Raw genomic sequence first — 12,128 nt, forward strand, 5'->3', positions numbered from 1 at the left:
CAGCACATAGTAAGCCACAGATCATGTGGCTTTAAATAAGCATCTGGTTTTACAGTAAGCAGCATACATCAAGCAGAAATGAAGTGCTGCTGAATGCCAGCTTTCCATCTAGAACAATATTTATTTTTGTACAGGTATTGATTTGGGAAAGAGGAAATACATTATGTGGATCTTTCCAGTAACTTGCAGCAGTGCTGGGCAGACAGTAGGGCAGTCATATTAAAAGTAGAATTGATGAATTAACTGGATGCTTTCCAGTTCAGTCTTTTTTTATTACAGAAAATAAATCTGCCAGGCGCTGCTGCCCTGGGATGATCTCTTCAGTGCATCTGCAATGTGATAGCATCGATTTGTTAATGACAGAGCCGCTATTGCTGGGAATGTTTTGCTTTCAGAAGTGTTCTTTTCAGAGATAGCACGAAGATTCACTTGGGTGTATGTAAAATTACATTTCCATGTAATTTGAAACTTAAGCTCAGTTCAAAGGAGCCAATCTCGACTAATGCACAAAGGACACAATAAACATACACCTGTGGGTGAGGTCACTATGGGCTGCTGCAACGTGCTTGGCTGTAGGCTGCCTGAGCCATCTGCTGGAAAGGAAAAACATTGCTAGCAAATGTTGCTTTCTGGCAGTTTGGCTAGTTGTGAATGCATCTGTGCCTCCAGTGTACAGCAGACACAGACAAAGTTCTCCACTGCACTCAGCAGGGTGTGCTTCACTGAAGCTTTGTTCCTAGAAGCCAGGCACCCATCACAGCTGTGGGATGTGATTGTCTCCATCTCTTTGTGATTGGGTCAGAGATAAATGGGTACTTCCAGGATAGCACCACTGGTCATCTTGAGGCCTGTGTTTCAGACTGAGGGAGGAGCCATCTGCAGCACTACACTAGCAGTCAGCATAGACTTCACTGGGGTCAGAAAGGGCCTGTGTCAGATGGAGTTGTCAAGTTCTCAGCCATACGGGTGTCAGCACCCCTTATCTCCAGTGTTCATGTCTATGTCTAAAGCTTAGCTACTGGAAGCTCCTTTCAGTTGTCCACCCCCAACAAAGCATATGTTTCTGGGCTGTAATTTTTCTAGGCTGTATTTCTATTTTTCAGCGGTTTTCCCAACTTAATGTCTGAGATAAGTTTACCTGTGGACTTGCGTATTTTCAAATTGTATTTAGAACATATGCTGGAAGGTCAGCTAGGAAGGTGCAATTACAAACAGAACTACTACCATCGGGCTGAATTTCAGTACAAATACGTGTGATGATTGGGCTTTGCAAAAAGCCTGAAACAGGATCTGGGCAGAGGTGGTGCTGCAACTTCTCAGGTGAAGCATCCCTATATAAGAGCCTTCACAGAGTCCAAATCTCAATTTTAAAAATCCCAGTGCTAAGCAGTTCTTCAACACAAACCTTAGGTAGTATATCTCTGCTAGGGAAAAGTTGTCTAGTAATTCTAGAGAAGTCCTCATTAAATATATTATTCAAATCTGAAGTTAAAATGAAAATAGCTTTATAGAAAATGTGTTTCACGTAACATACAGCATTTAATTTTGAAATGTCAGTGGAGCCAGAATTGTAAGTAGCTCTTTTACTCAGCAATAAATTGCAATAGAATGCACTTTAAAATTGAGATTGTTGAGTTTGAAGATGATTCCCCTCTTCTGGTCCTCTCTTCTGAGACCATACTGAGGTACAAAAGCAAAAAGCCATTGGTAGTGCTTTAAAACAATCTTCCAGCATACAAGTGCTCTTCAGGAGAGGGAATGTATTCTACCTGCACTCAATGAGTCAAGTTTTGTGGTCTTCTCAGTTAAAGCCCTTCTTAGAGATCTGGGAGTCATTGATACAGTATATCTGCTTCTGTGTAACTGCACCACAGCCTTACACACAGTGGGCTCCTCCCCCACCTTGGTAGTACTGTTTAAAAAAAAAAAAAAAGCGGAGCTTGCAATTGAGGTAATGCGTGTTAATCCACTGGCTATACATAGAAATAATGGCCTGCTACACTGTTAATATTTAACAGTTTATGAACCCAGGAGATATTTGTGAAGGGTCACATGTGTTCAGTCAATAGATACTCTGAATTGTGACTTATTTCTGATTAATGCCCTGACCATTAATCGTCTGGTCAAAATACTTGAAAATGGGGAACTATTTTTGAACATTACTTTGAAAGATAAATAAAATATATAATTCTTAAAAATGCTTACTCCATATTCAGTATATGGGACGTGTCTGCACCTAGGCAGAAGCCCTGCTGTCTGCCCCAGATTCCTCCACCATCTCCCAGTCAGCAGGAAGAAAGAGGCTGGCATTGCAGCCACTGATCTGACACACTGTAGGCTGACAGCAGCATTTTGGTATTTGAATCTGTCACTCACATGGCTTCTGGGTGCCAAAAGCTCATTCACCTCCACCTGAGTGTCTCATTTAACAGTTCAACATTAACAACTGCCCCTGCATCCTGCACTCCACACCTGCACTTCAATTGGTGGCATTACAGGACTTGAGAAATTGCTTTCATACCACCTGGCACAATTCAGCCTATGGGGCTGCAAAGAAACTGCAAACAGAGGATCTGCTGCGGGAAAAATAAACCTGGTTTATTTCTCTGACATTCTCTGATTTTTGAGCATATACAAAAATAAATCAAATTAAAACAACCCAGAACAAGTAAATGACAACACCATGCCTACTTTGTAGTGATAATATACATTTGTGTTGCACTCCTTCAGTATATCAGCTGCCTGAGATGTTTCTATTTATTTTTCCCTAATGAAGCTTTCTGATAGGCTAACATAATTTTCTCCATATCATTACTAATTATTGCTGAGATATTTGCATAATGCTGACAACCATACATTTTAGCAGAAAGAATTATGAAGCAGTAATGTTGATGTATCCAAGGATATGGCCTCTGTCCCTTCAAACAAAATAAAATAAGATCAACCATAGAAGAACAAATCAAATATGAAGCATCCTTTGCCCCCAGTCAGATCACTTCTCACCTATGGTAACTCTTGTAACTCATCCTTACAGGTTGGCCCACATTTCCAAAAAAGACTTGGAGCATGTTGTCCCTCAGCCCAGGTTCTGGCTCTGCCAGCTGCTGGGAGGACTGAGGCAGGAGCACTGCCTTGGCCTCCCCTTGGTGTCCCTGTAGCATGCACACAGCCCCTGGCAGGGCCCAGGGGAAGCTGCGCACACGGACCACATCTGTTGGCACACTTTGTCCCTTGCTTGGAAAATCTGTGTCAAACACAAAAATACCCTCAGTGATCAGATTTGTATGGATGCAGCCTCTAGAGATCCCAGATAGGGCTGTGTCTTCTCAAGGGAAAAGTCAACTCCGGGAAGCACTGCCAAGTGAGAGAGAGGAGCACCCAGCGTTACTCCTGAGAGCAGCATAGGACACAGAAAGAAGAACAGAAATAATTTGAAATAGCTGTGTAAATCGAGGTCATGGGCTGTCCCTTCTTCACCACATAGGTTCACTCACATGCTGCTTTTATAGTCACGCCACAGAGTCCTGTTACAGTAACTTTATCTCTGTTTATTTCCTTTTGTTTCAGCTTTCAACTTCTTTTGTCCATATTCAGATTCAGTTTCCCTTACATGTTTCCTTAGCTTTGTTTGTGTGGGTAGTTCTATTATTTTTGTAAGTGATTTATGTAACATGTGTCATTGTATCTATGTGATGACTTGGTGGCTGTCACTGTACCTGAAATCTTTTTTCTTTAGAGAATCCATCCTGAAACAACAGCTGATGGTGCTCCTTTAGCTGAAGAGTTCTAAGGGCAAAATACAGATCAAATGTTACTGGCACAAGCCTGAGTGATTCATTTAAGCCTAAATAACACAGTCCTCCCCTGAAAGCCTAGAAAAGCAAACCGCACTTGTTTATTCTCTGCCTGGGTTCAAAATCAGCTTTGTACACTTCTAAATTTAAATAGAACAGAGGAAAGGCAAGAATCAGACATGAGCAAGAAAGATCAGCATGGATAAATCAAAGGTGTGTGAATTTCTCTAATAAAGAAGTGCTGCAGCAACTGCTTCTGTGAGCCCAGAATGCAGATGGTTTCCACAGAGCCCAGAAGAGATCTGTATCCACTGACAGCTGTCAGGCTACTGACTGAAAAAGAACACAGGGTGGTGCTGATGCTGCAAAACAACTGACTTTGAACATGAAAAAGGCACAGAGGAAAAGCCTGGCCTTCTTGGGAATACTAATCCTCAGAGGGAAAAAAAAGTACAGCTTTGTCCCGTGTCAAGGGAAGAATCATGAAGGACAAATTCAGTTTCTCTAAAAGTAAACTCAGGGAAAGCACAGAAGCACCACAGACATGAAGAACAGAGTGACAGCAGAGGAACAGCCTTCCAGTTGAAGTTCTCCAACAACGGGAGGGTCTGAACTGTGCTGTAGGTTACATTTAAATGTGATTTTGTTTGTATGATAAAATTCATGCTTGCTGCTCTCTCAAGAAATCACTTACAGTATCAGAAACATAGAGATATCCTGGAATTCTCAAGGATACTTATTCTACCCCATGAAATGGGAATGATGGGAAACCATGTATTCCTCCAGGATGCAGAAACTCCTTCCAGTTTGGGGGAAGTTACTGAACCTCTAATTATGCTGGCTCACTGCTCAGCAGCTGTCTTTCCCTGCTATGTTAGCCTGTAATGTGCAGAGGTACATATTGTACACTACTGAGAAGCATCTCAACAGTGAAGAAGTGAGTTTGAAATAAGTGCAAGACCTTGCAGTTTCATCTACAAACTCTGGGTGTCAGCCGATGCTCCAAGTAGCAAATTGTAAGAGGTGTTTTCTTCTCTTTGGTAGTTTCTAGGCACTTAGCACACTATTAACCTCATCTGCTTGCAAGAAGACCACTGAAAGCTGTGCTAACAGATGACCATACTGAGCACTCTTGTTACCGTGTGTCTATAAGAGCCAGATACTCATTCAGTACTTTCAAGAGAGAAGGCCAGATGATGGAACTGCTTCCCAGCTTGCGCACAGATGATGGTGGATATTAAGCAGAACTGGCTGGCAGCAGCAGATTGTTTGGCTAACAAGAGGAAACAGCCGTTGCTTTTTTCTATATGCTCCTTATGCATACTTAAAAGTACTGTGTTCAGCTTATTAGCAGCTCCTCTTTGCAAGAAAAGAAGCTCAGTGGCTCTATTAAGGAGGTATTTTGAAGAAAGATGAACTGCAAGGGGCAGAGACCAAGTATTTATTACTGTACTAATTGCTTCAAAATGTACATCAAGTGTCTAAATGAGTAATGTCACTAGCTTAAGACTGATGTTATGAAGGAAATTGGATTCTTTAAATTTACCTTCTGAATTCTGAGCCATTTGCTGCTCATATTTTCAAGATTTTGTTCACAACTGTGCTGTTTTTTTTCCTGTTTCTGAGAGATTCTCACGTCATCACAGTGTGAGAGCAGTAACTTTAATGTAAGTAAACCAAGGTAATGGAGCCGGGTGAGCATGTTGACTGTGCCTTGCAGAAATCACAAAGAAAACAGAACACGGGTACACTATGATTTCTCATTCAGTCTTTCTACTCTCTCTGTGAATTTCTTTCATCTGGTGATTGCTGTTTGGGCCAAGCAACTCCATTCTCTCACATGCGATGAGCAGAAAGTCAAAGAAAATATCAGCACATAAAGGCATAGGGGAAAAAAAAAAAAGGCTGCTCTGCCTTCTGAATGCATGATGCATACAGGGCTGCGCATCTTCCTGTGCATTGCCTGCCTTCTCCCTTTCTAGTATTTCTCAGCTTGTTATGACCCTGAATAAAGAAAAACAAAACATATATTCACTGAATATTATTAAGCAAATGGCCTTGTGCTCGGGAAAAACACAGCATTCATTGGCAGCTTGTGCCCTTGAGAAATTAAAAATCAGTTGGGTGTGTTTTGGAATGAACTTGCTTATCTGGAGCATGACGCAGAGCAGCTGAAAGAATGAAGTGAAGCTGAAGTGCAATGGCTGCTTTTTTTTCCCAAAACCAAATACATACATTTCTTAGACTAAGCATTCAATTTGGTTTTTTTTATTGTCTACACCTTTAAGTTGTGACCCTGGCCTAGAGAAGGCCTGTCACAATGTTTCATCTTAAGAGTTATCCCTACTTTGAGCAGCAGTTTGAATGTGACGACCTATGGGGTCCTTTCCAACTGGTATTTCTCATGGTTTTGTGGCAGGCACAGCAACAAGCATGGTCAGGGACACAGCCAACAGACAGACCCAGTGACAAGCACTTACACAGCTCACACCAAGTGTATATGCTGGAATTTTCATTTGAGATGCAAAGCTTTTCTCCCCATCCATCTGTTCATGTAGCACAAAGCCTTTTGCTCGGGCCTTCCTGCTTTTCCATTTCCCCAAAAACATTTTAGATTTCTGCTCCTTAGCGTATGATGCTTGATTACTTGAAGCTTTCTGGGAATGCTCCCAGGGAATCACCTGTGAAGGCACACAGTGCATGGTACTCATTTTCCTCTTCAAACCAAATCAAGTGGCGATGTTTTCCACCTGAACCGGATAAAGTGGAAATCTTTAGGATGTGATGATTATGAGAACCTGCAGCAGACGCAACATAAAACCAATAAAAACTGCAATTAATTTGAAAACTGCTTATACTCCCCACTGCTTCCACCCTACTGTTAGTCCTAGGCAATCACTTGTCTCATTAACCTTGGTGGTCTTGTCTTATATTTATCACCAAAGTTTGCTGGTTTTATCTCCAACCTGAAGAACAAAATGTCACAGGGATCTGGTGCCAGCACACCACGCTGTTCCCAATGATTCCCCCCACCTCCTGCTGGTGCTGAGCACAAAGAGCACTGTCTCCAAGAGGGAGCCTCTGCAGCAAGCCTGCACCTGCAGAGAGGTGCACAAATACCTTATGCTTAAGGGCATAAGAAATTTCTGATTTGGCTGCAGGAGGCATTAGAGCATTCAGCTGCCTGTGTGTAGAATTCTGCCTTTCTTCCTTCCCCACTGAACTGAGATCAGCCTGTTCTGGGATGTCCCTGAATTCTGACATCAGACAGAAGAAATGAGCTTATTCATGCCTTTGAAGTGTTACTATTCCTAATGCCGTTACACCTCTATTTTCAGCCTCTGGTTACTTGTTTCTTTAATACATTAGCAGTAACAAACTATCCTTATCCTAATCCTCTATCATCTTAATTCAGAAAGAATTTTAAATGTGCAGAAAATGGCAATTCTTACAATTAAGATAAGAGCTTCAGAAAATCCCAAGGACTGTTTATAAATCCATAAAATGAGTATTTGCCTCTTTTAATACTTTTAGAAGGCTGCCCTCTGAAACACACTTTCCCTTTAAAATCAGAGTCCTGGAGTTATTCCTTTCTTTCTTTTTTTCTTTCTTTTTTCCCTAACCCTAACCCAAATCTCACCTGTCTAGAAGCATAACAGGGACAAACTTCACCAAGTCCATCTTTTGTCTGGAAAGCTCCATTCATGGGACAATTCAAAAGAAATGTGTATCAGCTGAATTAACAAGCAGACGTGCTATCGTTACACTCAAATGTTATTTTCACCCACTGCATGGCAGACCAGGGAATTTTAAAGAAAGGCTTAGACAGCGAGTGGACACCCAGCGGCTCAGTCCCATACAGTGGCTTCATGCCTGCCTGTCACTGTTCCTCTTGCAAAAAGATTCCAGTCTAAGGAGCTTTCTAACAGTGATTTAACTGTCCAGGCTTAACTCAAGAGCTTTGTGCCATTGTGATTTTGGTCAGAAAGTTTCTCGAAGAATACACCTAGCATCTGTCAGTCAAAGGAGACTGAACTGTTATTTCATTGTTTGTCATTTGTAACTGCTTGCCAGAATTACTAAACCCAGTACCTGCTACATCTTTGTGCTTTAGGAGGAGCTGATTTCTGACCTAGTTGTGGGTTGCTCTAACCACCGTACTACAGTGGCATATTTTCCTGTCCTAATTTCCCTTTCTCCATCTACAGTGTTTCACTAAAAATAAATAAATAAGGGTCCCAAAGAGCTTTTTATCTTCAGAGAAGAATTTTCCATTCCAAAAAGCTATTTCATTTTATATGCTAGATTTGAGGTTCCCTTGCCTCTGGCTTGTAATGCCCATCACTGCCAGCACCTCTGCAACACCTTGTGTGTCTGTCCCTGGCATTCCCAGCCCAGCAAAGGTTCCTCCAACATGCAAGCCTTGCCTATGTGGTCCTTCCCTGCCTGGTGCCAGAAAGGGCTGCCTTGAGGTTGGGGTGGAATGGCATAAGTACTGTAGTACTGCCAGGAAACTGGTTTTATTCCAGGAAGAAACTCACGACTGCATGCCAATGCCTATTGTGGTACAGTGAATTCCTTGCAAAACAATACAGTAAATATCTAGGATGTGGACACCGGACACTGGCACTGGATTCAGCTCTTTAGAATTGTTTTGCTGCAGACAACATTTTAAGTGCATGCTTTATTGATTCCATATACTCTTCCTGCTGCTTTACTGGAAACCAAGGTGACTAATTGACGTGACTGAATAATTGAGGTGGTTCAGGTGACCAAGATGACTCAAATATCCTTTAACAGTGATGAGAAATGGCCAGGCACAGGGACCTGCTGCTTTCCATGGTGAGGCACAATTGAACTCACACAGATTATACACATCATTTTCCTTTGCAGGCTTTTGTTGACCATAGCACAGGCGCCACTTACCCACAAACTACAGTTATGTGCCAAGCACAGGGACATGCTGTCATGGCCAGCTGCCAAGGCAGGATAAGCACTTTGCATATCCCATGATAAGCTAGCTGGAAGCTCATCCCCTTGATCATGTGTGCACCTTAAAACTAACAATTTAAGATACCAGCTGCATACAGTAAATATTAGGAATACAACTTAGACTGCAGATGCTTGGCTTCCTCTTAGGGCTGATGCAGAAAGCCTTAAAAACAATCCTATGGAACCACTTTGTGTGTATGAAGGGAATATGGGAAATTTTCAAGATACTGCATCATCATGTTGACAAATGTGATATTACTGTTTGTAACATTATCAGCTGCAGTCATCCTGTAGTCCCTCAAAGGAACCCCAAAGACTGATGTTAGGCTGAACAAATAAAAATAAAACAAGAAGAAACCACACAACAAAGCAAACAGAAATACTTTGGCAAACACAGTGGAAAAAAAAAAAGAAAAAAATTGCTCAAGGGGCATTTCATGTTCCTTAAAAATCCCAGTGGAATTAGCAATGGTTTTTAACAAGCCTGATTGTCTTGCAGCACAACTGATATCATTTAGACTCACTATGTGTTTTCTATGTGCTTTTTTCCTACTATCGCTGGCCCTTTGTTTACACATTTTAGAAGAGAAAGTCAAACTGAATGCTAACTGATACTAATTATGGTACAGATATCACATGTGACATTCCTACTCCAGCAAACACCTGGCTCACTTTACCCAGCATTTCCCCTCCCTGGTTTTGATGTGCATGAGAGACTTTATACAAACAACAGGGGAAGAAAAATGACTGCGAGACAAAGAAAGAAAGGAACCACTCAGTGCTGTCAAGCACTCATTGTAAACCTGGGGAAAATAAAGCGATAAAAACCAATTTCTGCAAACAATGTTTCACTTGTAATGTTTTAGGTGCTCTGTAATAGCAGGGAGCAAGAGAAAGGGTCACCGTGTTTTAAGTCAATGGTATGTACTTTAAGACACTCTTGTGCCTCTGCATTTCATATGTGTACCTCAGAAGTGACACAGATCTTAAGATTTCACGCACATAGTAAATAAAATAAAGCAGTAACAAGAACATGGGATTGCAGTAGAAACAGAAAAGGTTTTTCCCTAAGGGCTCAGTTCTCACTGAGTTTCCGCCGAAGGCCCCAAGCAGGAAGCCTCCCTGAAATTACCACAGTCTGTAATAGAAACAGACAGTGAACTACCAAAGCATCTCTGTTTGAAGCTCTGCTGAACTGCAAGAAGTGTGCTGGCATCGAGCCCTGGTAGCACTGCAGAATCCCTCCCCCCTCTCTCCGGGAGCACTACTTTTTGTCCCATCTGTGAGGATTGCAGCATCGCAAGTGTGTGGTGCACAATCCCCTATTGCAGTTTCCCATGAAAGAACAGCCAATTTACATTGCTTGTTGCTCCTCCTGTTGCCAGTGGCATTGAAAGGCAGCAAAGAAGGGCAGAAGAACAAAGAGAGTGCAAGGAAGTGGAGAATAGGCATCAGAAACGTGGGGGAAGAGCAGGAAAGGACAAACTCTGCTCTTGCTTGTTTCAGGCAGCTCTGGATTATTGTAGCATTGGAGTGCAATATTTGTCCCCTATAGAGAAAAAGGCTGGAGAGACAAATACTCGGAGTTCTCATTTGGAGCAGCTGTTTAAATACTAAGCTTTAAAAAGATAAAAATCAAGTAGAAGTTTTCTACAAAGGAAAGATTCTTCCCCAGTTGCAGAAGAGCCCTTTTGAAACTAACAATGTGAAATTATCCATTTAAAAACAATTAAGACAGTCTAGTTCTGGCCAGAGCCAGAATGCGAACAAAGTTTCAGCCTAATAGGAGCAGCAGTACTGATGTACTTCTGACCACCACCAGAAGTGACAGCACTTAGCACCACTCAGTGATGGAACAGCAAGTTGTATGCTAAATCTAAGCATGCTGTTCCAAGTTTGTTCTATAACTTGTGAACAGAACCAGAGAGGTGAAGGGAGGAAAAATCCCAGGCCCGGGCTACATCCATTTTCACAGCTCTATTTACTTAATTGAAGCCTGTGATGACCTGTACCAGATGTGATATGCCCTGCAGATTTTATAACTGCCCCAAGCGGGTACAAAACAAGCTGCAGAGGATATGGCTGGATGCCTACTTGGATCTGAAGAAGTAATCTTGTACTAGGCAGTACTGTAAGAGCTGTGTCCCTTAGTAAGAAATACTGGCATTAATTAACAACATGGAGGTGCATCTTTTAATAATTAATGGGGAAAGAGTTCTTCTTAGAAGAAGGGCAGTGGCTGATAGTATTGAATAATTCAGCCCGATAACAAAAGGAACAATGGTACAGTAACTTTATACCTGAGTATTTGCAACAAAACCCAACAAAAACATTTGATAGGCTGATGACTTCTTGTGTTTAGGAAAGGGTATACGTTCGAGGTACTGTTTCCTATTGAGAAGGCAACAAACCATTTCTGAAATTGGTCTTTGCAACAAAATTAAAAGGAAACTGCATCTGAGAAAGTGATTTTCTATCTCCTTTGCCTTCTGCCGAGTTTGGGCCCAAAAGAACAGAATGGTAGCCCAATAAGGCCAGTAACTCAAGTCAGTAAATGTGTATCCTCAGTAAGCCCAATTGCCTTCAAAATCAAAGCAGCTTAATTAGCAAGGGAAAAAGAAAACACAAAGTATTTTTCACTTAACCCATCACCTTGCAAAGCTCCAGCAGCAGAGACGGGCTGTATCTGACAAGTTTAGAAACAGACAGAAAGCTTCAGCAGCTGTTGCGCATTCAGATTTAATTTGTGGTCACAAACATCGGAGAATTTTTAATTCGTTGCCTGGCTAGCAGCTGAGAGATAGATGTACATCAGCAAAAGAGCCACCAGTCATTGCATGGGGGGGGGGGGGGGGGAAGTGTTTTATTTAATTGCAGAAGTCTGGCAAAATATCAAAGAGCATGGGAAAAAAGATGTTTCCAAAAAAGATCTGAGTGACAGCCCAGGAAAGACAAAGGCTGCTGCTGTTCAGCCTCTCTGTCTCACTGCTGGCAGGGACCGATAGCTTGCTGTGGCTTTCCTTAGCAGACGGCTGCCAGCCAAATTACAAAGAACAAAATGTTTTTAGAATTTCCTTCTTAAATTGTTTTGATGACAAGTTCCTATTAAGAATTGCTGTGACTTCACCAGAAAGGAGATGCAGCTTCCACTGCTGACCAGGAACCAACCACCACCAGCAACCTCTCTAGAACCAAACCCTGATGGAGTGAGACTGCGGTGCTGTGTACCAGCACAAACATCAAAGGCGATCCTGGCTGGAGGAACCCTATGCTCCTTGTGAAACCCAAAAAAGACAAGAATATGTCTTGGACCCTAATCTTGCAGTGGTGTACACACCAAAG

The sequence above is a fragment of the Lagopus muta genome, chromosome 7 (assembly GCF_023343835.1).
Source record: "Lagopus muta isolate bLagMut1 chromosome 7, bLagMut1 primary, whole genome shotgun sequence".
Taxonomy (NCBI): Eukaryota; Metazoa; Chordata; class Aves; order Galliformes; family Phasianidae; genus Lagopus; species Lagopus muta.